This window comes from Ictidomys tridecemlineatus, chromosome 5 (genome assembly GCF_052094955.1).
Source record: "Ictidomys tridecemlineatus isolate mIctTri1 chromosome 5, mIctTri1.hap1, whole genome shotgun sequence".
Classification (NCBI taxonomy): Eukaryota; Metazoa; Chordata; class Mammalia; order Rodentia; family Sciuridae; genus Ictidomys; species Ictidomys tridecemlineatus.
Window position 1 is genome coordinate 153,768,916 of NC_135481.1, and position 27,733 is coordinate 153,796,648.

At 42.0% G+C, this 27,733-nt stretch overlaps 1 long non-coding RNA gene across 1 annotated transcript; it reads right to left on the minus strand.

Annotated features, from left to right (window-relative positions):
• Positions 1-1,001: 1,001 nt before the first annotated feature.
• LOC144378034 (uncharacterized) lies at positions 1,002-14,412 on the minus strand. Its single transcript, XR_013439496.1, has 4 exons — positions 14,172-14,412; positions 13,876-13,956; positions 3,754-3,832; positions 1,002-1,526 (listed from the first exon to the last, which is right to left on the minus strand). It is a non-coding gene; the product is annotated as an uncharacterized LOC144378034 (long non-coding RNA).
• Between the last annotated feature and the right edge of the window lie 13,321 nt (positions 14,413-27,733).

The following is a 27,733-nucleotide window of genomic DNA, read 5'->3' on the forward strand; positions in this document are numbered from 1 at the left end:
ACAGGAAGCCCTGTTCAGAAGCCTCAGGCAGCAACCATTGGCTTCTGGGGGTGGAAACTGAACCACAGAGGAACGAATATGTTTGCCTTTTCAACACTGCAACCCTAAGGATGGTGGTGTATCATCTGGGTGGAAACCCTGGCTGGGACATGCACAGAGGGCCTGAAGTCTTGTCACCCTGGTAGTGAATATCTCATCAGTCCATATAGCCCATGGAGCCACATAAAGAAAGTGATGGCTCAGGGAGAGGTGTGATCCAAAGCTACCAAAAAGGCCATTTAACTCATATGAAAATAAGCCACAGTGTCAGGCTATTCCAGGTCCCTATTCTTGGCATATAAACAGGAGGAATCCAGAATGGACCTGTATATGCAAAGTGCGTAGTTCTCTTCTCACTAATATTAGGATAATGACTGCTAAGCTTTTGAGTTGATATTTGAATTTAATAAATTATAACTTGTAAAGAGCTCCAACCAATACACTGAAAAATGCCAGCCCAGAAATCTTCCACTTTAAAGAGATTTTTTTTAAAGTTTGATGCCTAGGAGCTTTTAACCTCATTCAAGCTTTTAAATTCATATAATTTCTTAAGCATTTAGAATGTGAGGATCACAGAGCACCAGATTCATACCCCTGCTTTATAAAATTAAAGATATAATATATTTGATCTTAGGAAAATAGAAGAAGAAATTCATTCAAGGATTTGTTTTGAACTGGGAATTGAATCTAGGGGCTCTTTGCTACTCAGCCACATTCCCATTTTTTTCTTCTCTTTTTTCTTTTTTTTTCTTTTTTTTTTAGGTACCAGGGATTAAACCCAGGAGTGCTGAACCAATGAGCTACATCCCCAGGTCATTTTTATTTTTAATTTTTATTTTGAGACAGGGTCTCACTAAGTTGTTTAGAGCCTTGCAAAATTGCTGAAGCTGACTTTGAAATCAGGATTCTCCTACCTCAGCCCCGCAACCTGCTGGATTATAGGTGTGAACCACCACACCTGCTGCTTTCCAGTTCTTTTTATTTTTTTATTTTGAGAGGGAGTCTCACAAAGTTGCTTAGGACCTCACTAAGTTGCTAAGGCTGGCCTCGAACTTGCCATCCTCCTGCCTCATCCTCCTAAGTCACTGGGATTGCAGGCATGCACCACTGCACCCGGCATTCAAAGAATATTAAAAGAAAGAAAGAGAGAGAGAGAGAGAGAGAGAGAGAGAGAGAGAGAGAGAGAGAGAGAGAGAAAAGAAAGAAAGAAAGAAAGAAAGAAAGAAAGAAAGAAAGAAAGAAAGAAAGAAAGAAAGAAAGAAAGAAAGAAAGAAAGAAAGAAAGAAAGAAAGAAAGAAAACCTTGCCATAAACTTCCTGATATGGTGCTGACAGCACAGGAGGATGGGCAAGGAGATGTTGGGATCCATATCCCCCATACATTCAGTGGTTGTAGGCCACTGGGGTTGGAGATCTGGCTCTTCTAAGATCTGCACCAGTCACTGTGGGTCCTGAGCCACGTCCTCACTTCTCAGCCTGTTTTTCCTTCTGTAATAGGCCCCGCCAAAGGGATGTGAAGATAACATAAGATACAAACAGGGGGAAGATAGGAAAGTAGGTCAGCATGATAATTACTATTCATCATAGTAACTAATATTTCCCCAACACTTTATACTTTTCATGAATTTTTCACACCTTCCCTCCTTTGATCAGGATACAAGTAAGGATAACATGTGCAGGTACGCCTACGGCGGCTCAGCACATTCCCTCCCTCCTTTGTCAGTGCACATGCTTTGGGAGCAGATGGCTGGGGCCTGGTTAGCTCTGCTGCCACTTGTGGAACCAAAGTGATGCTGGTTTTTTAAGAATGGGACCCATGACACAGAAATAGCATCCTAGAAAGAATCAAACCAAAAACTTACAGGTGCCCCTTCATTGATATGCTAGAACTGCACAGTACAAAATGGTAGCCACTACACATGTTTTTCAAATTTAAATGTGAAATAGCTGAAATTAAATTGAAGTCAAGCCCTGGTGCCAGGCATGGTGGTATATGTCTGTATTCCCAGAGACTCAGGAGGCTGAGGCAGAAGGATCACAGGTTCAAGGCAAGCCCCAGCAACTTAGGGAGGCCCTGTCTCAGTTGTACTTGGCTGTATTTCAAGGGCTTTATAGCCACATGGGATCCATGGCTAGTTTTCTGGACAGTGCCAGACCCTGCATGTTGCCCTTTAATTATCAGGGATCTTCTGGGCTGGTTCTAAGGTCTACAGAGAAAAGCATACCTGGGAGTGCCCGATTCTTTATAACTCTTCGCTATTTTACCTTGAGGTTTAGAAAACAGCAAGAAACCAGCATTCTTGGCACATGTCCCCAGTGGTAGTAAGCAAATTATTGGCAGTGCCTATGAATTCCTCAATGTCTTCAGAACAAGGTGCTACGGCCTCCTTTGTAGTTTTGAAAAATGATGCCATCATAGACTACTTAACTGGACTATGCACCAGCTCTGCCCCCTCTCTGAGCCCTGTGAAATATTTAATTAAGACTCTTATCACTGAGTATTGGTTCTGTCCCCAATAATTATCCAGGAAACTGGGCTAATGCACTCTGGCCCAAAGGGTGCACATTACTTCCTTAGGACAGAGACAAGGGCTGCTGGTCTTCCACAGAACAGCTCACAGACAGCCAGGTACACAGGGAGAGTTCATGCTGTCCACCTTCTACATAATCCAGCTTAGTTTGCTCCCTGGCTGGCTGTTTAATTCTGGGTAAGATACTTTATATTTTTATAGTTTAATTTCCCCAGTGATACCAGGCATCTGTTTGTTCCCAATTTTCCATAATGAAGGACCCAAAATGTTTAAATCAGTTCTTTCAGGTTCTGAGCAAAGATGTTTATTTCATAGATTGCCCAAGTCAGGATTCCCTGAAAGAAGAGGAAGTGAAAAACCAGATAAAAGGCAGGGAGTACCAAAGAGAAACACTGTTCCACTCCCTGCAGGTTGGGCAAGGGCTTCATCCAATGTTGCAGTGTGATCTGTAGCTCTTGGCCAGACCTGCAGTGCCCAGGCAGAAATTGGCTCTGTCCAGTGCTACCAGGTGAGGCTGTGAGTCTCATGGACCCCCTGGAGGCTGCTGGGGACAGCTGTGGGGTCAGCGTTCCTCATTTCTCTTTGAGCATGGTCTTTCATTCTCTAACCAGAGTTTTCTTATATGTGCAGTGGGGACAAAAATCCTTTAGGACAGAATGAAGAGATAGATGCAGGGCTTGACCCACAAAACGGCCGAAGCAGAGCTATGGTTTCTTTGCCATTGAGGGGCAGAGACCCGCAAAGCATGTGAATAATCTTTCGACTTTACACAGACTCCTTCTCTGATTCAGTTGGCCCCAGCTCTTATACGCCTATAGATTCCACCCACAGTGCCCCTCAATGTATCTGCTTTGATCTAGTACTTGACCCCAGCTACTCCGAATCCATGGCTGTTTCATAGCCTCTGCTGGAAGATTCAGCCCACCCATGCTCCTCAGGTTCACCTCTGCCTTCTCCAGGGGTCTGTGTTGCTGCCTCTGACTCAACAGGGACTTATCAATACAGCCTTGGATGAGACAGAGAGAAAGGCATAATGGATAGAGGTAGTTCTCTCCACAGCCTGAAGTGCATCTCTGCCTTGAATCAGTAGCACAGGCCAAGGCTCTGCACCAGTGATTAAATCAACAAATTCCTTGCCTGAGTTCTGTCCCCAGATTCTGTTCCAGTGGCCCCCATCTACCCACCTGGACACCCTGGATGGGCCTTCATGCTGTGCAGTGGGTGAAGACAACCAAGCAGGGTCTGGGATGAGAGTTCATCTACCTGAGGTTTAAACAAAGGTTATAAATCAATTAAACAAGCTGAGATAAAAGGTACTCTGTCCTCATGCATCTTCAAATGCCCTCAAATACATCTTCAAGTGTCATAGAATTCTTATGACCCTGGAAATGATCATACTGGAATTTGGCATTCAGTGGTGAGCATGGCTGTCTTTTCTTCTCACCACCAGCTCCACCTGCACTGCGGGCTACCACGCCCACATGGAAGTGGTCACCCCAAGTTCAGTTTTGTCATACCCAGTGGCTAGCCTCCTTCTGGGGGGTACACATGACATAATAGCTGGTAGGTGGTGTGTTCTACCATCAGGAGGGATATTCTGGGGGAGGATCCTGAAGAAGCCCTGGGGGAACTTGGGAAGTTTGGACAGCTCTCTCCAGGCCACCACATACTTCCCCAAACTCCTGTCCAAAGAGACAGCTCTTCTTACCCTGAATTTCTTTTTGGTGAGGGTCCACATTTAATTTTGTAGTTTTATTACTGCTTCTTGATTCTCTGCTCTAGATATCACCTTTTGGCTTCCCACCAAAGCAGACAGGACAGGGCTCCTTCTCTCACCCACTTCCACCCCCCCCATGCATAATTTCCATCTCTCATACCCCCATATGGTTAGTTTAAAAGTTGGGATAGATGAGTATTCAATGTTTATACAAATGTGATTACATAGAGATCATTCACCGGGGAGTCTTGCGATATGCACAATTATCCTGCAATTTATTTTTCCAGTGAATTTTGAAAAATCTGTTTTCCATGAAGTTAAAAATTGTGCTGGCTTTTTGTATGCTCAGTTTCCTATGAAATCCCCAATAATTCATATCCTGACTCTCCTCCCGTTGTTCAAAACAGGACTCAGCAAACAATGGCCTGTAGGTAAAACCTGTTCCCTTTCAGTAAACAGTTTTACTGGAACAATGACAGTTTGTGGATTGTTTCCAGCTGCTTTTTTCCCAGAATGGCAGATGTAAGTGGGTTCCAATGGAAACCACATAGCCTGTGAAAACTATCTGAATCCTTAAGAAAATATAAAATTGCCATCTCTGGAATAAATTCTGAAAAGTAACAAGTATTCCATCAATTACATTTTCTTTTGCTTTTTAATTTTAGTAATACATATTGATTATACATTTTAATGGGATTCAGTGAGATATTCTATGCATGCATATAGTGTGCTCTAATCAAATTCAGGGACTTTCTAACTTGCCCTCTCAGACTGCTCATCTTCTGGGATTGGAGCAGAGCCCTCCTCTTTGGATCCCTCTGTAATTCTCTCAAGTTGTACCCTTTTCACTGGATCTCTTATCTCCCAATTTCTTGGTTTAGCCCCTTGTTTTGTTGGAGTCTGTCCTTTAGCAGCCTTCTACAAAAGATTATATGACAGATAATTTTTGAGATTTGCTATTACGAAGTATTTATGCTTGTATTTATCGCTTCTTTGGCAAAGAATAAAATTATTGGTAGGAAATAATTTTTCTTCAGAATTTTCAGTCCTCCAATATTTTTGCTGGTATATCCAAAGCCACTTCTTTGTGGTGCATTTTTTTCCTTTTTCTTTCTTGGAAATAATTTTGGTTCTGATTTCAGAACTCCAATATTTATAACCTCTTTTACATTCTTTTTCCAGTTTTCCCTAACCTTTGGATGGTTTCCCCAAATTTTCTTTTAGCTATTCCATTAATGCTGCAGTTGTGCTACAAGATTTTTATTTTTCATGAGTTTCTTTGTGTTCTCTAATCTTTGTATGGATGTTTCCTCTAGGACATGTTTTAAAAATTCTCCTCCTAGATACTGTATTGGGCATTTCCTGAATTTCGTCTCATATCCTCTCATCCCACTCTTGCTCAGCCATTGTTGCATCAATCAACTCTGAAAAAAAAATGCACTACCCCTTTAGGGCCCCCTTTCCTGGAGCCCTAAAAGTCCTGCTCTTTGCATGAGGGCAAGTGCCACCTGTAGAACTCACCTGGCATTCAAAGATGTGCTACTTGACAGTGCCAGGAAGTGGTATCCCAGGGGTACCCTTAATGATTTGGAGTTCAGCAGCTCTGAGGAGTTCTCCCTGCTTCCATCCTTCCTGTGAACAATTCTGAGTGATATTCCTCAGAAATTCCCAGAGAAAGCTGAGCAAGAATGAGCCCCAGTTGTTCACCGTGGTAACTGGCTCAAAAAATTGTTTTTTTTTTTCTTTCTTTGCTTGTGAAGGTTTTCTCCTTCATTTTATTCTTATTCCCTAAGCATCACTTTCCCCAAATAAATTATCCTTTGTCAGACTATTAGCTCAGCATCTCAGCTTTCCTGCCTGGAACTCCAGCTAAGTCGACAGTTGTCCTGTAGTGTCTGGTGATCCCAAGGTATCTGCACAATGCTGAGTGCTACATTAAACAAAAGTGGTTGGAGGGATAGCTCCTAACACATGTGAGGCTCTGGGCTCCATCTCAGCACTGGGGAAAAAAAAAAGAGAGAGAGAGAGAGACTGAGAAAGATTGAGAAAATGAGAGGGATAAAGTTAGAAGTGATGTTGTGGCCAGGCCTTGGCCTCACCTCCCTGGGGGACATAAAGGTCAGCCCAAGTTCATTTCTTCATTGGTTGAGCAATTTACTGTCACAGGGAAATATACCCTCAGCAGCTTGCATATTAAAAGGAAAAGAGCTGCACCAATGGTGGCACTGAATTTGAATCACTTTTAATCCTGACTTTGAACCCTATTAAAATCCATTTGCACAGGATGAGTAAAGAGCAGAATTAAGTGGAGGATGATGAATCAGTTTGAAACAAAACTTTGTTCTTCCATGTTTTGAAAATGACATCTAGGTTCTAACACGTCTGTGGAAATGACAATCAGTGATTTTTCAATAGAGGGGGAAAAAAAGTTCTCAAATGACAAAGGAAAGTGGAGCAGACTGATTTCTCTACTGCATTATGCCAACTTTAAATAGAGATTCAAGAGAAAAATGTCCCCAAAATGAGGCCAATATTTCAAATTGCTTCATTAATGTCATCTTGCAAAGCTACCTCTCTTCTGTAGGTAACAATTTGAACTGTAGAAAAGTAGTCTCCCTTATTCTTCCTTTTTTTTAGTTTAGGTGGTTTATCTTCCTTTAATGATCAATTTAAGTTTCATGTGATTACCTATCATGTAACCCTAAACAAAAAGTTCATTTCCCCTCTCTTCACATAAAAAGTTGGAGGTAGGTGGTTTTTGCCATTGGTTCAGTATCTTAGTAAAGTCAAAGCTAAAAGTTCTTGAATTCCCTTGACCCCACCTTCACATTTGCAGAATGGCTCCTGTAGCTCCAACTCTCACAACCATATTCAGAATGAAATAAAGAAGCAAGGAAAAGGAAATGTCAGCTGGATCTGCTCCATTTTGTTGAGAAGGCAACACTCTGGGAGAAATCCCACAGCGGAATTCCTTTACCTTTCATTAGCCAGAATCAGGTCATATGACCCACACCTCCTTGCAAGAGAAACTGGAAAAGTCAGAAACAAGATGACCTGTTGCTTGAGGTTACATCAATAAATCACAATAAAACTGTGGTTCTGACAGCAAGGAAGATAACAGACAGATGTTCGACGGATGATTTTAGTGCCTAGAAACAGGATCTGAGATGGTGTTCTTAAGAAGTAATTTATTGAAGGAAGGCTTTCAGGAAAAAACCAGTAAGGAGTGAAAGGATCAGGGTAGGGCAGACCTTGAGAAGAGAAAGAGGGGCCTTGCTGGGGTCTCTGTTCTGACTGTCCCCACTAAGTTTCCAGGCATATGATGGAAACTGTCTGGGACACTCTAGGCCTGTCCAGCTGCCAGCCAAACCCTGAAATCACAGTCAATAAATACCACATGGAACAGAGGAATTGCCTAACTGAGCCCTGCCAGATACCAGCAAGATCATGGTATGCAATAAAGTATGTCTTGTGTTAAGCCATTTTAGTTGGGGGTGGCTGTTACTCCATAGAGATAACTGGAGTCTTTGAGAACTCTGGACTTGGAGAGAGGTTCTACCTGCTGCAGCACACTAGGCCCTTCTGCACCAGGGTGAGTTTTTGTAATAGGAAGATTGTGGGGGTGGGCATCGAGCATCTTCACGTGAGGCATCATCCCTCAGCCAAGGGTGACGCCAGGGAAAGTAAAGCTGAGGACTTACTAGTAGCCAAGTAATAGCCACCTGGGCAAGAGGCACCCATAAACACTCCACAGTGGACAAGTTAGTGTCATCTGGGCGCAAGGGGACATGGACTCACAGACACATACACAAATACAAGTGTGTACCCATATGAACACACATAAATGCACACAGATGCATGCACACACACATTTGTACACACAAATGTTTCATTTAGTGAACACATCAATGAATATCAAATATCACTAGAAATACGTCATTACATTTTGTTTTGGTTCTAAAAATCAAGCAACCTATTCTCTGTCCTTTTTGGTTTTATCCTTCCCTCTCTCTCTCTCTTTGTCTCTCTTTTGTCCTCTTCCTATCACTCCTTTGAGTCCAGTATTGGACTCTGCAAAAGTGTGGATCTCATCACAGAGCCTGGACTCAGCAGAAAGGAGAACTTCCCCTGCAGCTCTGACATGTGGTCAAAATGTGTCATTAACCCTATGAAAGCACTCCAAATACTAAAACGTGGGAAATAGCTAAATGGACTTCACACACGAAGACTCAACCACTTATGCACTCATTTTTTCATCCCTAGGTTATTGCTGAACTTTTCAAGGTGGAATTTACTCAGCGAGACTGACTCAGAGAGATTCAAGCAACATACTTTCTGTCCTTACTGGATCTCCACTGCTCTCTTGTCTTGTGACCTGACTTCTTTCATCCTTACAGTTTTGTGCAGACTTAACACAAGGTACATTTTTATCCATCACAGTGCCTGAGATGGGAGAGAGACCTGAGTGGTTCCCCTGCTCCTTCTTGTTAATATTATCATTTGCTGAGGTTCTAGTTCATAGGGGGAAAAAAAGAAAAAGATGATTGAAGATCCTTCCTGAAATCTTGTTTCCATTTCCATGATTGGCAATAAGTCATTTCTTTATGAAACCAAGAGATTAATATTGTTTCTGCATTTTATACAAGATGAATGACGCTGCATAAGAGGAGCTCAAAACGGGGGGTGAAAGATAGGGAAGATCAATAAATAGTTCAGAAATGTAAAACTTATTATATAGAATATATCCACGTATAGATTGAATTTCTTGGGATATTTAAATATTAGTTTGCAAGCATGGCTTGTGGCTGCTCTTTGCTTATCCTCAGAGAAAACTTTGAATTGAAATGAAAGAGATTTGATTGACAAGAAGAAAATGATGAGTGCTGAGCATGGCATGGGCAATGCCGAGGAGTATGGTCTGGGGTTCTTCTCTCAGATGCTCATTGTGAAAAGCCCTCCTTTCTTCTCAGGCAGCTCCCAGCAGAGCAAAGGCCATCAAGCGAGGAGTAGTTCTGTACTGATCTTTCTTTTCATACCTACATCTGTTCTGCCGTGTTCTTACCTCACAGCACCTCTGTAGGAAGTCCTGCATCAATCACCATGGTAACACAGACTTGGTCAGCGCTTTGTACCAACTAAACCAGCTAGGAGGGCCTTCAACACCTGGGTAGCAGAACACTCGCAGCTTCAGCGCCAAAGACAAAAACAAAAACAAAAAACCCAACTAGCCCAAGTCCCAGGGTTTCACATTTCCTGACCACACATGACACCCACAGCCCCTCAAACATCAAAAGTTGATGGTGGCCATTCTTATATAGACAGATCTCATTGGAACTGTGTTCCATGCACATCTTAGCAGGTGATTAGTAGTTTAGACAACAACAAACAAATGAGACTTGATATACCAATGGGGGCTGAGAAAGAAGCATACCTGGTCACTTTATTTATTTATTTGTTTTGTGATACTGGAGATAAAACTCAGGGCCTGGCACATGCTAGGCAAGTGCTCTACCACTGAGCTACACCACTAACTAGCTGTGTATCTCATTGATCTCTCCTCAAGTTATTCAGACTTTCTACACACCCTTTCAGCTCTCCTCCTCTCACCTCCCATCCCTCCTAGGTGAGCTGTCAAACCTTCAAATGATCAGCACCTGTTTCAATTACCCTCAATCCAGCCACAGTTACAGCAGGTCTTTTTTGCTCATTTAAATGTGTGGTTAGCAATCCACAAAACTACAACTATCTTATATTTGATAAAGGGGCTAAAAGCATGCAATGGAGGAAGGATAGCATCTTCAACAAATGGTGCTGGGAAAACTGGAAATCCATTTGCATCAAAATGAATCTGAACCCCTATCTCTCGCCATGCACAAAAGTTAACTCAAAATGGATTAAGGAGCTTGATATTAAATCAGAGACACGGCATCTGATAGAAGAAAAAGTTGGTTATGATCTACATATTGTGGGATCGGGCCCCAAATTCCTCAATAGGACACCCATAGCGCAAGAGTTAACAACTAGAATCAACAAATGGGACTTACTCAAACTAAAAAGTTTTTTCTCAGCGAAAGAAACAATAAGAGAGATAAACAGGGAGCCTACATCCTGGGAACAAATCTTTAATCCACACACTTCAGATAGAGCCCTAATAACCAGAATATACAAAGAACTCAAAAAATTAGACAATAAGATAACAAATAACCCAATCAATAAATGGGCCAAGGACCTGAACAGACAGTTCTCAGAGGAGGACATACAATCAATCAATAAGTACATGAAAAAATGCTCACCATCGCTAGCAGTTAGAGAAATGCAAATCAAAACTACCCTAAGATACCACCTCACTCCAGTAAGATTGGCAGCCATTAGGAAGTCAAACAACAATAAGTGCTGGAGAGGATGCTGGGAAAAGGGCACTCTTGTTCATTGCTGGTGGGACTGCAAATTGGTACAGCCAATTTGGAAAGCAGTATGGAGATTTCTTTGACCCAGCTATTCCCCTTCTCGGTCTATTCCCTAAAGACCTAATAAGAGCATGTTACAGAGACACTGCTACAACGATGTTCATAGCAGCACAATTCACTATAGCAAGATTATGGAATCAGCCTAGATGCCCTTCAATAGATGAATGGATAAAAAAAATGTGGCATTTATACACAATGGAGTATTACTCTGCATTAAGGAACGACAAAATCATAGAATTTGGAGGGAAATGGATGGCATTAGAGCAGATTATGCTAAGTGAAGCTAGTCAATCGTTAAAAAACAAATACCAAATGACCCCTTTGATATAAGGGGAGTAAACAAGGACAGGGTAAGGACGAAGAGCTTGAGAAGAAGATTTACATTAAACAGGGATGAGAAAAGGGGAGGGGAGGGGAGGGGAGGGGGGATAGTAGAGAATAGGACAGACAGCAGAATACATCAGACACTAGAAAGGCAATATGTCAATCAATGGAAGGGTAACTGATGTGAAACAGCAATCTGTATACGGGGTAAAGTTGGGAGTTCATAATCCACTTGAATCAAACTGTGAAAGATGATGTATTAAGAACTGTGTAATGTTTTGAACGACCAACAATAAAAAAAAATAAAAAATAAAAAATAAAAATAAAAAAAATAAATGTGTGGTTAGGTTGTCACTGTACTGTATCTTCTACATGGTAAGTCAACTTTTATAAACAGGATGGTTGGTCCTGATTTCTAACTCAAATGAATGTCAGAGTGTTGTCTCAGTGAAAAATTAAATGCACGATCCCCTCCTTTCTGTCCCCTCTGTTACACCTACCACATCCCATTTAGAGAACCTGTGAATGAGCATAGCAGCTGCAAATTCCTAGAATCCCTCTTGTCATATCCAGCCATCCCCTCCCCACATCCTGCAAATTAGCAGAGAAATGGCAACTGTCACACATGCTGGGGTGCCAACAGAGTAACCTCATCAGAAAACTGCTCTTGCCCACCGGTGGCTTCAGCAGTGATGAGAGGGAGAGATGACCTAGTCATCTCAAGACACAGTCTTTCATTAATGACTGTGTCACTGCCCTGGTACTTTAAAAAATTGTGCTTGTTTATTCCAAGTAATCCATTCCCTCTTAAGTAGTGAACTTTTTGATATCCTCTTTACTCTGGAAAATTCTAAAAAAGAAGAAAATTCAATCCATATGGCTTAAAAAGGGAAAAGAAAGACAAATTCTAAGGTCAGACTCCATGGCTTACCTGAAGACAAAAGGGTGTGGTGTCAGGTACGTGTCATCCCAGCGACACAGGAGACTGAGGCAGGAGGACTACAAGTGGGAGGATAGCCTCAGGAATATAGTGAAGCCCTAACTAAGCAACTTAGCAAGACCCTGTCTCAAAATAAAAAATAAAAAGGCCTAGAGATGTGGCTTAATGAGTAAGTGCCCTTAAGTTTAATGCTCAGTGACAAAAAAAAAAAAAAAAAAAAAGAACAGGAACTTCAGAATTTAAAAGAGCTATCTCTACCTTTTTGGATCAAACAGATTATAGATCAACTTCTGGTTAAGAAGTTAATAGGAAGGAGAGTTAGCCTCTCTTTGGCACCTTGCAGCATGTTCAAATTACTTCATGCATTTCCTATCGATGTGTTCTTTCTTTATGTCTCCACAGCCCTTGCAATTTTTGCTGCAATATCTGCCATCTCTTCCTTCCCTCCTGTCCTAAAGAAAGTAAGCCAACAGCAAAAGAAACTATCATTTATGAAGTTCCTGTTCTGCATGCTAGAGACTGAGCTGGCCTCTTGTGTTTCTGAATACTGGAGGCTGGCTTGTATCATAAGGCCCCTGACATCTTTTTCAGTGCTGGGAATCAAACCCAGAGCCTCATAGACATGCTAGGTAAGCCCCGAACCACTGAGCAATACACTCAGCCCCATAAGAGGTCTCTTCAAGATAATTATAGTTTAAGCAAAACATATGTGTATGATATATTGAATAATCAAGTAAAACTTACAACAGGTTGATTTGGGCTTATGTTAAAATTTAGTTTTCTTTATAACCATGATCTACTTCATAAGATGAACAAATCATGAATCAAGGGTGGCTGGGGATGTGAAGATCATTTTTTAAAAAATAACATCATGCCCAGGAAGAACAACACCTTATGCATTCTCATAGCCCTATGCAAATGACAGAGTTAGGAGGTGGAGGTGAGAGATAATATTTCAGAGCTTCACCTATTTTCCCAGGAGCTGCTCTTAGTCCACTCATGTTCAAAACGTTCTCTTCTGAAGACTGTTATGTAGTCAGTCTTAGCAAGATTCCCTTCTAGCCCTGCCAGGCCTGGCTCTGACAGAGCCATTGGTGAGCTGCCTGCTCTCTGGCCACGGTCTCTTACATCAGCTTCCTGAAATCCTGCTCTTCTTCAAAACAGATGGTTTCACTTATGCAGGTGATTTTCACTTTCCTTGAGTCATCCCAAGTTAACACTGTTTTAGTAAGATTTCTAGTTGTAGTGACTAAAAGACCTGACGAGCACAACCTTTTCTAAAGAAATAAACAAATGGAACCAACTAACTCTTGCCACGTGGCTCATGACTAACCAGCTTCCAGCCATCATGATTAATACTGATCACTTACACGGCACTTACGGTGTGTAATGTGGTCCTCTGAGGATTTACATCTATTCACTCAGTGAATTTTTTGGACAGCTCTTCTGGGAAGGTGCTACGATAACCACCTATTTTACATAAGAGGAAACTGAGGCAAAGAAAGGCTCCATAAATTTCCCATGCTCACACAGACAGTGGGTCACAATATCACAATAGGAAAATAGCCATTCTGGCTGCAGTGAGTCCCAACCATCCCACATTCCACATCACCATCTGCCCACACAAGGACCCGTCAAATGCTGGCACCTGCTCACCTCCCTTTTCCAGACTCGACTGCCACAAAATAGTCTCTGCTCTGTTACCTCACACTCCTTCAGTTCCCAGAACAAACCAGGCTCTTTAGCAAGGTCTTTCTTTTGCACAAGATGTTTCCCTTGCCAACATGTGGCTTTCTCCTTTCTAGCCCTGACAAGCACCCACTCCTTTTCCAACTTAATGACTCAGTTCTGGCTTTACCTCCCAGGGAGGTCCTCTTCAGTCATCTCATAATTGTTGATGTTGGTCCTCTTGTGTCAGGACCGACCGGAGCTCTTCAACCTTTAATGGGCACATAAATCAAGCAGGGAGCTTGTTAAGATGCAAGATCTGATCCCTGCTGCTTTGCAGGGCCTGAACTTCTTGATTCTTAATAAGATCCCAGGTGTGGCTGGAGTGACGGGTCCAGGGATCATACGTAGAGCAGCCAGACCACAGCATCTGCTTTACTCCTCCTCCTGCCACAGTGCCTGGCCCTCGGCAGCGTCATGCTTTACCTGCATGTCTGTCCTAGTCCATCCTTGGAGGGCCTCATGGGCAGATGTTAATCACTTGTCTCTCCGATGGCCCATAGGAAAAGTAAAATACATTCCTTCATTATCTTTTATCAATAAATTCTAAAGGACGTCTCAATGCCAAAATTTAAACATCAAAGTGAAATGCAAGTAAGGGAGTGAGCATAAAACAATTTGCATTTAAGTTCATTTTTTTTTAAAATGAGAATCCAAAATGTGAACAGGAACTGTTAAACACAATCAAATATCATAGCTCAGGAAACAAACAGGAGGCTTTCAGATAAATGAAGTCCAAAATCCACACATCTGTCCATAATCATCTTAGCCAGCAGCCCATGAAATAAAAATCCTCTGGTTTATAATTTCTCCTATTTGTTTAACTTAAAGGCCGCAAAATGTGCTAATGCTGAGCAGCCAGAACTGATTAAAAAAAGAAAAAAAAAATGGATACACATGAATTGTATCCATTCAAGCTCAATAACTCAATTTAGGGAACTATACTTCACCTGGCAGAAAAATGTTCCCACCAGTTTTCCCCTGAGGTTCTGCAATGCACACATTGGGACAAAGACTGGGGCTAGGGTTGGGAAAAACAGGAAGGAGAAAGCAGGTGAGAGCCGATGTGTCCTAATTCAGTGATCTGATTCGGTCTCCTGCTGGAAAGCTTAGTAAGTGGCAAGGCTAGAAGTTCAAAGGTTCAAGAACACAGTGTCCTCTGAGACTATGCATGTAGGAAACCCCAGAGTGATAGCACCAGGGGAACAGAAAGAGCCCAGATATCAGAAATAACTTCCTTGAGCATGATAGTTATCAAAACCTGCTCTGAAATTTTCGTTGAACCAGAGATGTGTATTCACAGAAATCCTTTTTATTATTTTAGTCGGGGATGAGCTTTTTGTCAGAGGAACCCGGAGGTTTTTATCTCTGATACGGTGAACAGTTCAGATCGCTCTGTGATTCAGTGTTTTAAGTCCAGGGACTCATAGAATGTCAGAAATAGAAAGGATACAGAAGCCACGTTTTCTTCAAATGAGAAAACAAATCCTCAGAAGGATTAAGTACTGTCTCCAAGGCCACAGTGCCATGTAGTTAAAGGCAGAATAAAAAAGGGAACTGAGTTTCTAAACTAATCCCTCTTCTCTCCATCCTGTCGTGAGAAACTGAAGGCAGAGTTAATTCAGGAGGGGAAGAGGTCAGCTTGAAAGGGATTAGAGGTATCTACTCCCCTGCTGCCAAGAGCCATCCTTGTCCTCCCTTCCTTCTATCCCAGCTCTCTCTCATAATCACAGAATTTTGATGCTGGTGGTTACCTAACTTATTCCTGTAATTTTTTTAGGTGAAATAAGTACAATTCCCACATACTTATTAAGTTTAAAAAAAATAGGAAATGCATGTGTGTGTGTGTGTGTGTGAATTAATGAATGAATTAATCCATTCATCAAATGGATTAATCCAACTAGGTCCCACAGTCAGTTTAATGGGGTTCTCATTGGCCCAACATGGACCATGCAAATAGAATCTGCTCCTGAGGTATCCCTCATGTAAACCTGATGGCCTTGCTACACAGTGGAAATACTGTATTAGGAAAATTGAAATTAGTTTGGCTGGCTTGATGGAGAAATCACATTTATCAGAGAAAACTAAATTGGCTTCCAAACTTTTATCAGAATGCTAGTTTGCTTCCTGAGAAAGAAAATAAAGCAAGTATAGGTATTTTAGTCAGCTTTTTTGCTGCTGTGACTAAAAGACCTGACAAGAACAATTTTAGGAGAAAAATTTATTCAGGGGCCTATGGTTTCAGAGGACTCAATCCATAACAGGCTCCATTCCTCATGGCTTAAGGTGAGGCAGCACATCATAACATAAGAGGGATGGAAGAAAGTGGCTAAAGAATAACAATCAGAAAATGGAGAGACTATGCTCAATACACCCCAAAGTCGTGCCCCCAGAGACTTACCTACTTTAGCTCTACTCTACCAGCCTACAGTTACCACTCAGTTAATCCTTATCAGGGGATTAATACATTGATCTGGTTAAGGCTCTCATAACCAATCAGTTCACCTCTGAATTTTCTTGCATTGTCCACACATGAGATTTGGGGATTTACTATCTAAACCATAACAATTGGTGTGTATGTCATCTTTTCACTTCTGGGACTAAAATATCTGAAGAACAACTTAAAGGAGTAAATGCTTATTTTGGCTCACAGGTTCAGAGGTTCAGTTCATGGTCAGCTGACTCCATTGCTGTGGGCTTGAGATAGTCGGAACCTCAAGGCAGAAGAGCAAGGTAGCTCATTAGTTCATGGGACTAGGCCAAGTTATAGCCACCAAGGACATGCCCCATCTTCCAATAGTTTTTCATTATCTCCCAGTACATTATTAATTTACCTTCACATTATTAATTCATCAAATAGATTAATCCACTGATGAGGTCAGAGCCCTCATAATTCAATCTTTTCACCTCTGGTTACTGCTTCGTTGCCTGACTTGTGAGCTTTAGGGGGCATATTCCAGACCCAAACCATACCAATAGGTAATGGCTGTCTAAAAGAAGCCTAAGGAGACTGTGTGTTTGAGTATGTGTGTGTGTGCACAAGTGCATGCTTATGTAGGTGGGGTGGGGCAGGAGTGTGAGGGAGTGGGAGTCTCTGTGTTAGTCAACTCTCTACCAATGTGAAAAATCGCTGAGATAATCAACTTTAAAGGAGGAAAGGAAAATTTAACTCATGGTTTCACAGGTTTTGTCCGTGGTCATTTGACTCCATTGTCTAGGGCCTATGACAAGGCAAAGACATGGCCGGGAGCACATAGTGGAGAAAAGATGGTCAGTTCATGGTGGCCAGGAAGCATAGAGAGAAGGAAGGAGAGGGAGAAAGGAGGAAGAGAAGAAGGAGGAGGGGGAGGGGAGAAGGAGGAGGAAAAGGAAGAGGAGGAGCAGGAGAAGAGGAGGAGCAGGAGAAGAGGAGGAGCAGGAGAAGAGGAGGAGCAGGAGAAGAGGAGGAGCAGGAGAAGAGGAGGAGCAGGAGAAGAGGAGGAGCAGGAAGAGCAGGAGAATGAGGGGGAGGAGCAGGAGAAGAAGGGGGAGGAGGAGGAGAAAGAGGGGGAGAAGGAGGAGGGGAAGGAGTAAGAGGAGGAGGGGGAGGAGGAAGAGGAGGAGGAGGGGAGGAGGAAGAGGAGGAGGGGGAGGAGGAAGAGGAAGAAGGGGAAGAGGAGGAGGAGGGGGAGGAGGAAGAGAATGAGCGGGAGGAGGAGTCAGCCTGGGACACAGTATCCCCTTCAAGGCACACCCTCAGTGACCTGTCATCCTACCTATAGGCCCCAACTCCTGAAGGTCCCACCACCTTCTAATAGTTCCACAGGCTGGAGACCACATGTTTTACCATGTGGGCTAATACTTCAAATCCAAACCATAGCATTATACAAGGTTGTTGTTATGGTTTAAATGGTAAGTGTTCCCCAAAAGTTCATTGCAAGACAATGCAAGAAAGATTAAAGGTGAAATTATTGGGTTATGAGAGTTTGAACCTAATTAGTGTGTTAATGATTGAAAGGGATCAATATATATGGTAACTGTAGGCAGGTAAAGTGTGGCTGGAGGAGATGAATCATTGGGAGCAGGCCTTTGGGGTATGTATGTATGTGTGTCCCTGGTGAGGAGAGTCTCTATCTACTTCCTAATTATCTTGTCCTGGCTGCTTTCCTCCTCAGCTTCTGTCTTGATGTGCTGCCTTGTCAAATCTTTTGATCATAGCACTATAAAAGCTGACTAAAACTGTTGTCTTTTTCCTTTCCCAAAACCCTACCTGAAGCTATCCTGGGCTATATCAGCTTCCTGAGTTTATTAAACACAGACAACTGTGACAGCTTAGTTTCCTCCTTTCATCTAAATCTTCCCCTTCCTCCAACATCACACAAATCAATAGTGTTCTTTGCAGAACTATAAACATCCTCAGGAAAAGAAGGTTAAATGTCTCCAAGAACAAAATTTCTTCACTTAGCTTGAACTTAGTATAAGTGAAATATTTGAGAGGTGGTCCTATCATTAGCAATGATAGAAAGCTTCTATTAGGCACCATGTGCAGTGCTTAATTTTAAAGTCTTCTCTATTCTTTGCAGTAATATAATACATGAGACAAAATCATCCTATTTGTTCACCTGAGGATACAAAGACTTAAGCTGGCAAGAGATTAAGTTGATTCCTAAATCTGAATTTGGAAAGTACTGGCATAGTGGGAGTATCTGGGCAGTCCTGAGATCAAATCCTGACTCTCCTGTGTTAAGCCTCTGCTTGGCAAAATGCTCTCATGAAAGCAGCAAAATCTTCTCTGAGCTCCAGAACTCATGCCTGCAAAAACATCCCCAGGGCCAGCTCTGAGGTTTTCCATGTTGAACACATTGAACTCAGCTGTGGAGTTGCAAACCCAGACATTCCGTGGCTCACAGGTAGTTGGGTTTGAGATAACTGCACAGGTGAGCTGATCAGACAGGGAAGGCTAAGAAAGATCCACACTGGTAGCCCAGGTGGCTCTTCAAATTGAGTGGGCATGAAAGTCACCTGCAGGGCTCATGAAGCTCAGAGTCTCTGATGGAACAGGACTGAAAATGTGCATTTCCAACAAGGTCACAGGTGCTGCTGCTAGTCTAGGAATTATTGTTGTATTGTGGTGCTGAAAATGAAACAGGCAAGTAAAGGTTGAATGTACCTTCTGTGAAAAGCTCAGGACCAGAAGTGTTTTGGATTTTTTAGGATTTGAGAACATTTGCATATGCAGAATGAAATATCTTAGGGATTGGGACCCAAATCTCATCATGGCATTCATGTGTTTTATATATAAGCCCCTCACACACATAGCCTGACTAATTTTATAGGATATTGTTTTAATAATTTTGCACAAGAAACAAGGTTTAATGGTGTGGAATTTTCCATTTGCGGAGTTGTATTAGCACTCAAAAATTTCTGATTTGGGAGCATTTCATATTATAAATGCTCAACACTAAATTATTGGTCCAGGGTCTGGAAGACAAGTGCTCCATGAATGATGCCAGTAACTCCTTCAAAGGCCTGCATAGATCGTGAGATGTGCAAAAACTAAGTCAGTGTTGTTCACTCCAGTATGGACACTACCCAGCCCTGAGCACTGTGTCTTTTCCCCACACTGAAGGGAGAATTTCAAGCCATGATCTCATACATTTTTCGGGTCATAGAATGTTTGTGCTTAAAAGAACAGGTATTGTGGTAGTTTGTTTGTGAGCTACCTTATTTTATGAGTAAGTCAGTAGAGTCTCAAAGAAATAGACATTTGAAGAAAACTAGACAGCTGGTTAGCTATGACAGAACTGGGGCTAGGAACCAGCCCTCCTGGTTTCCAGTTCTCTGCCTCAGTGACTAAGATACTGTACCTGAGACCTTCCTGGTGGTACCCTCCCTGACCTGGATGTGTAAAAGCAGGCAGAGGTTTCTACCCTGCTACTGCTATCCAGGGCCACATGAATGTGCCTTACTCTTAGAGAGGATAGGGATATGGACACCAAACGTAACTCAATGTCAGTGTCCACCAATTGGGGATAAGTTGAGGTATTAGGGAAGACTACTCTCTTGTTGGCTCAGCTTCTTGCTGCCTCCCTTCTGAGCCGACTCTTCACTTCCTACCTGTGCTCATTTCCTTCATTCCTTGTGCCAGGCAAGGTGGAGCCCAGTCATATGTTGGTGACTCGGCCAATCTGCTTACATCTCCAGAGCCTCCCTGTGATGGTCTCCCTTCTTGGTTCACACGTTAAATTAGGCTGACCTGAAGTGTCTTGTCTGAGCCTGTCTGGCCAATTTGCTGGTGATTACTTCTGCAGCCTTATCCGCTGTCCACGTGGACGTGAGACCTATTAGTTTGATTAGAAAGCAAAAGAAAGCCATGGAAACAAATGTTGGAAGAGAGATTTCAGGCACGAACAGAACACCCCTGGAAGGTGACTGGGCCTAGGAAAGAAACAAACAGATTCCATGATGTCCTGAAGGCAAATGGGAAGGGAAATCATTTTAGAGGACAGGTATGCAGGTGTGCTGCTTTGCTCTGAAGTCATGGCTCGACTTCTCTGGGATGTCCTCTTGGGCACAGTTTCCCCAGTGGTGACAGAGATCAGCACCTTGTCCCTAGGACCAGGGAAGCCTTGAAGGTACATGCTCAGGGAGGCACTTTCATTCTCCATTACAGTACGTTCCCCTCTCTCAGCCTCGGTTTCCCCATTTTTCCAGTGAAGCAGGTGACCAGCTCAAGGAGTGGCCATAAGCCTGACTTCAGTTTTAGAGGGTGAGGCAGGGACTTGTCGGGTACAGAAGCTTTGGACTGCTTTGTTCTGGGCAGGAAGAACCAGTCCCCTTTCTCACTGCATCTGGCTAACAGGTAGACCCCACAGGCTGTGCCCCACCCCCCCCCACCACCGTGAGCACAGGATGAACATCTCAGGCTGGGGAGGAGAGACTTGTGGAGAGTGAAGAGGGGAAACAGGTCAGATGTACTCTGAATTCAGGCCACCACAGTGCCTCTAGCTTTCCTCTGGAGTTAGGATCAGGAGACCTATTTGTTCCACCAACTAAGACCTGAGCACCTTTATTTCATCCTCATGACATCCTAGTGGGCACTTGGGTCACTGCCATTTTGGGGAACAAGTGCTCTAAAGCAGGGGAAATTTAGTATGTGTTCAGCGTGCCCAGCAGAAGGACAACTCATCATTTTTATTCACAGAAGAATAGCATGAGCAAGGAGACAATGAGGATTTCTTACCCTCTCCGTTCTGAGGGAATGTTCTGGCTGTGGCCAGGGGTAGAGGAGGCCAGACTCCCCCTCAGCTGGGTAAAAGCCACCTTCCCCATGGATGCAACACCCTTTGGACTGAGGAATCAAATGAATGATCTGGGGGTATCTGCCACATGAGCCTGTGTGTCACTGGGAGATGTGGCTGGAGATCTTTCCTAGGCAGACACTGCGGGGGTGTGCTGCCAGCCTCACCAGGGGACAAGAAGCGGAGGGATGGGGCTGTTTCCTTTCAGTGCACCCATGCACATGCACGGTCACTGCGGTTTGAAGTTCACTCATTGCTGAAGGGCAACCGGAAGAAACCAGATCTTTCAGGCCTCTTACCCTTCTACACACATGTTAAAATCAGCTTGCCAAGTCCTGTGCAAAGCTCCGGTGAAGTTTTTACTGGAATAATATTAAAGTGAGTGATCAATCTGATGACATTTGACAGTTCTGGAATGTTGAGGATTTCTGCTCAGAAAAATGGCATGTTTCTCTGCTTCAGATTTTTATAAAAGCTCAGAAAAAATGTTATACATTGCTATTTTAAGATCTTAACATTTAACAAGTTTACTCCTTGGTTACTTATATTTGTGAATCATGCTAAATCACAAATCTTAATGAGACTTTTGCACAGTCATTTGAGTACAGAACACCATCGACTTGACTATGCAGTCCTGGTATTAAACAAGATTCATAGATTCCATTATCATTGCTTTTTGTCATTTTTCTGTAGAGTTTTGGGATTTTCTATTCAAATAATTATAGAACCTTCAGATAAATGGTAGTTTGGTTTTTTTTCCATTTTGACAGTTCATAGGAAATCTGGGCTTCAGTCATGACAATTCTTTGCGGGGAGTTCTCATCATTTCCCTGCCCAAGTGTGGACAACTATGACTTCTTCCAGGGCCATCCCCACTTCACACTTCCTCTTCCCTCACTTCTGCCTTTCCTGCTGTCCACCCACTCTCTGAAAGCAGCGCTCTGATTGGTTCGCCCTGTCACCATGCAGTGATTGGACAGAACCTATGTAGCAAGCCATCTCACTTGTTGATGGTCTTGCTTTCTCCTAGACAAAGCTAAATTCTGATCCTACCTATGGTGCTTAGGATGACTAGCTCCTAGGTAACAAAAATGGAATCTGGTCCCCAGTTCTTTAGCCTGTCACAGACGTCCAGTTACCCTGACCATGACAATGAGTCATTCCTCCAGTCAGCAGGGCCAGTCATGATCCAGTTTGAAGTCTTACAATGCAGATGTCTGGGATGATTGAATACAAACCCCTGTCTTCATATCCCTGTCTTCTACAAGAAGCTAACTCCTTGGACCGTGGGGCATATTTTGTGTACAGAGGGAATCCTCACCCTCTCTACAAAGAATTCCTCATCTATATGGGGAAAAGTGCCAGTGGCTCAAATTACTAGTCTTATGTCAGAGGAGAAAGTAGTGAGGTGCTTCAAATTTGTGGAATAATAACCAGCAAGCAAGACTGTAGGATGTTCAGGCTTCTCTTCTGATCACACCAGTGTTTCAGTGTGGGAGGGGAAATAAAAGAACCCCAGAACCCGAGAATTCCATTTAGTAGAAATATAGAAGCATCTCTCCACCTCAGCCCCTCATTCTCTTTTCTGAACCTGCTTAAGAATAGACAGAGGTCCCGGTGAGCACAGGGCTAAGGTCTCCACCTTCAGACAGTAGGGGCCCACTTCTCCTTCTATTGATTGGTGCTTTCACAAGTAATGCCTGCTGGGACAACTCAATTTCTGCACCTGGAAATTGACATCCACAGTGCCACTTGCCATCAGAATCAAATAAGAAAAAAAAGGGACACCATCTCCTTTGAAAAATTTCCCGCTGTGATAGAAGCCTGACCTTTTCGTCTTGAAAAATATTATGGACCATCTCACAAGAAACCATGTGAGAGGCAGAGGCTGAATCATTATTCCAGAGATTTGAATTTCCCCCCTGGGTTCAGTTTAGGATGGGTCAACCTGAGAAAAGATTTAATAAGGTGTCATTTCTTGGTTGAACTGACATCATCACAAGAGGCACCACTGGTCTCCGGTTATGGTCAAGAACATGAAATTTTCTCAGAGAGGTTATTTTTCTTCCTGGGGGGAATCTGTATTTTGCAATGTCATTTTATCACAGTCCAAAGCATCCATTTCAGATTTGAAACATTTCTTTCCTACGTGTTGTCAGAAAATGCTTTAAAAAAAGAGCTTTTATTTTTTTGTAATTTGGACTTAGGAGAATATCTTCTTTACTGAATATTTTCTGAAATCATTGCTTGTCATATAGATAGAGGTGAGTATCATGTTCTGTCCTGCTAACATTGTTGAAAAATTATTTCAACACAAAACAACTGTATCTGTGACTGGTCTCTAAAAATACAATGTAAGTGATATTATTTCTATCAACTTTGGGGAAAAGCATCCCTTTCTTCAGGTTTAAAAATAGAACAAAATGCTACTGGCATTTCCTCATTGGGAACAGGGTCTTCTGGGGACTGTGCAGAATCAGAGTTGTCAATAATCAATATTTCAATTCAGGATAAGATTAGGTTTTATTTAATCGTGGAGGAATCATTTGATCACTGCTGGCATCTAACAGAGAAGACCTAATCCCATTAGCAGAGTGCTTTCTGCCTGAGAAGAACAGGAAGCAGACGTGAAGTGGAAACAGAGGGAACCTCGATGTCTAATTAAGGAAAGTGGAGACAGAAGGCCCCAGAGCAGCACCTCTTGCTCTCCCTAATTGATCAGAGCATTGCAGTGCAGTGATGCCAAGCTCATGCCTTTGAAATTTTGCTTAATATCATAACTATCAAATGCACTTTGGGGAGCTTTAAAAATAAGTTTTATTGAGGAAATATCTACGTACATTAAAATACATTCCTTTTAATAAAGCACACGGTTTGATGGGTTTTGACAAATATATACACTATGTAATAACCCTCCTAATCGAAGTTTCTAGCATCTCTATCACCTCCCAAAATTCTCTTGTGCTCTTTATAATCAATACCCTCATCCCCAGCTCTGGGCAAATACTGATCTGCTTCCTGTCACAATAGTTTAGATTTGGATATCCTTGAATTTTACTTAAATAGACTCATATACTATGTGTATGTAATTTTGTATCTAATGTGATGAACAGATTGTGTAATTCATTCACATTGTATATATCCAAAATCATTCTTTTTTTTAATAGTTGGATACACAATTTTTCTCCAAGTTGTCTTTCATGAAGGAAGTTGTTATGAACACTTTTGTACAACTCTCTGTGTGAGTATATGCTTTTATTGTCTTTAGTAAAAATACCTGGAAATAGAGGGGCTTTTGCAGTGAGCATTATGTTTAACTTCATAAGAAACCAACAAACTGTTTTTCAAAATATCTAAATTCAAATTCTAGCCAACATTTAGAATTACTAGTCTTCCAAAAAAAAATTTTCAGCTGTGTGTGTGTGTGTGTGTGTGTGTGTGTGTGTATTTCATGTAGTAGTATTTCACTGTGGTTGTAATCTCTGTGTTTCCCTAATGACTAATGATCGTTTTTCATGATCTTTATTGAAAAATCCGTGTATCTTTTTTTGGTATTGGCCAAAATCAGGTGTCTAATAGATAAAGCATTACTAGTACCCCAAAAATTAAGATCTACCTAGTACATGAATCAGATAGACCAATGATATCTGAATGAATATTTTAGTCAGACTATAATATAAATTTTTAATATTTTGGAGGGAGGACATAGCTCAGATGGCAGAGTGCTTGCCTCACATGCACAAGGCTCTGGGTTCAAGTCCAAGCACCACAAAAAATCAATCTTTTAGGTGGGTTATTAGTATACTACATGGCATAAGCCCTGAATTAATCAACGCCTCTGTACCAATCCTTCTTATTGGCTAATTCTTGAAATTAAGTGATGAAATCACCTTGTGGATATCAGATAATGATCAACCGGGGATTTTACTGTATTATCATGCTGCATTATGACCTACCAATGATGTCATCCATGCTATGGCAATTAGTAATCAGTTTGGGACTATAAGAGATACTACACATTACAAAAATTCCAACATTGAGTATCACCCCTAAGAGAGAGAGAAATAATAGATAATTGTGAGTTCCAGCCATGAAGATTTGAGAGCTTGATTATCTTTTACTACACAAAGGGTTTTAGAAAGTTTCCATTCTCTCTAACCAAGGTTTTTTGATCCACTTAGAATGACATCTAGGCTGGGCGTCAACTCCTTGGCCCCTGGGGGCATTTCCATAGGAGTGTTCTGGATGTTTTATGAGAGTTTCTCATCTGTAACAAAATCTATCAAACCTCTAGTTTCTTCATATTCTGAGAGAGGTGATGGTGAACCTGAGGGCATCTGACATGGAGATTTCAGAATATTTGACTGGAAGCAGAAGAGAAATTCGACTTTTGTTTTATTTCTCTGTTATTATCAATTGGCATCATACATCTCAAAAATTCTGCCCTCAGAGATGCACTCTCAGGAAGGTGTCCATCAATCTTTACCTACCTCCTTTCTCTTTCTATATCATACTCTCATTCCTATACTGTTTCAGATTTTCCAGGAAAAATTCAAAAATTATAGAAAACATCATTCTGAACTTCCACTGAACTTTGGCTTCTGAAATGATTTTAAAACGTCACTTTGAAAGGGTCTATTTATTCATTCATTTAATAGGCGCATTTTTCAGGGCATTTATAATTCAGACTGAGTGGTAGACCTCTAGAAACAGTTCTGAGTAGGATCTGCCCCCCTGTCCTCTCAGTCCTTTTCGGGAAACAGACCATTCAAACAGTCGATGGACAGTTGTGACAGAAGGATATTTTCATGATAAAATGTACAATGGAAAGGCACAGGGAAAGCAGAGAATGCAGCAGGCTAAGAGATCAGGGAAAGTTTCTTAAAGAATATATGAAAAAATTTAGTCATCCCAATCTGAAAGAAGGATTGCCATTTAGAAGGATCATCACGAACAAGAACTGGGAGAAAGGAGCAAGATAGGAATCATTAGGTTAGAGATAAATTAGGTTAGTGTTGGATTAAAAAAAAAAGTAGTTTTATCCAAAACTATTCTGAAGACAGAGACATGCACAAGGCTCTGGGTTCAAGTCTGCCAAGTGACATAGTCTAATGTGCATGAGGAGGCTCCTGTCAAATTGAAATATGCAGCGACGATGGCTGGTGACAAAGCTCTTGCTGAAGTCCAGGTGGCCCTTCATGAAGGCCTGGACTCATATGTGACTGTGGGATGGGCGAAAGAGGTTGGATTTAAGACATTCTATGGAATAAAACTGCAGAGAATTTGGGGATTAGAAAGAAGGGTCAAGGACTTCACCCTTTTCTGGCCCTGGCTTGGCTGCAGTCAAAAATGCCTTAGAGTGAAATGTCAATCTCAATAGGATCCCAAGATCTGCCCTGCAGAGAGCTATGCTTTCCTCTAAGGACAGTAGCACTAATGACTGTCTTCCTTTGCTGGCATGTCCAAAGACAAAATTATAACAAATTCAATCAAAGGGCTTAATTAGCTTTACTTGTAATTCTATAATCATGCAACACCGAATTTAGTAAAGTAGAACGAGTGTCCTAATGGGCTGAAAGAATGGGTTAGTTTTATACACAGAGAAGCTGAAGAAAACAGAAAAGAAGAACAAAAACACGTCGGCGATTTTAAAGTTATCTCCTTGCAAGGAGGGGGATGAACAAGCAGAACAAGAGAGAAATAACTAATGGGGATCACAGGAGATCTTTCTGTTTTTATTTTACGAAGGGTTAAAGTACAGGGGACTTCTTTATCATGCTAGTTGAAACTGATCTGTTTAGGAAACTGTCATATTCTCCTAATTACTCCAAAGGTCTGGTAACAACCCAGTTTTGGTGAACTTGGGTGTGAATGACTCCATTTTGACTTTTAGTGTGATCTGTTGGGGCCCAGGGAAGGAGCGCAGTGTAAAACAGTGGCTTTCTGTGATGTTTACTTAACTGGTATGATTCCACATGTGCCACTTTCTGCACCACACTAGCACCTGTGCACAGAGGAAGCACCTGAACAAATAAATCCCATAGAAACTGACCATGGTGGATGCCAGGTAGATAGTGGTTTCAAAGAGTCACAGAGGGCTCTCCTGTTGTCAGTTCAGATATTTCCTCCAGTCACGGGTTGTCACAGCATGAACTGGATATACTGAGTTTCATGAATTAAGGAAGAAGATTTGCTGAAGCTCAGTGAGAATTGGCTCTAACTTGATAAGGACCAGGAATCAAAGCTGAAAGAGAGGGGTGAACCCTTGGGATTTTATTCTCATTCTTTGTTCTTTGCCTTTAGCATTGCCTCCATCTTCCCTTGCCGTCACTAGCAATGAGGACAGAAGACTGAGTGGTTATTGAACTTGTGGATTGAAGGACAAACCAGTAAACTGTGAGGTGAGTTTACTTGTTTCTTTTAGCTGTTATTAAATTAGTTTTAAATTTCAAAACGTATTCCAGCAGCCAAACACACTTAACAACAATAAAGCCCCTTTTTACTGAGGCTCCAGCAAGACATGCTCATTGGTTACCCAAGGAAACTTTTTCCCTAACCTGTTTTCCTTTTCAGTTTGTGTTGTTGCTGTTGTTGTTATAAGTGATCTTTTGATAATGCAAGGATGTGAGGGTGCCATGTTTCCAGGCCCTCTCCATGGCCCCTGAGGAGTTAGTTACAATGAGACGTGACCAGTTGAGCTACTTTTAT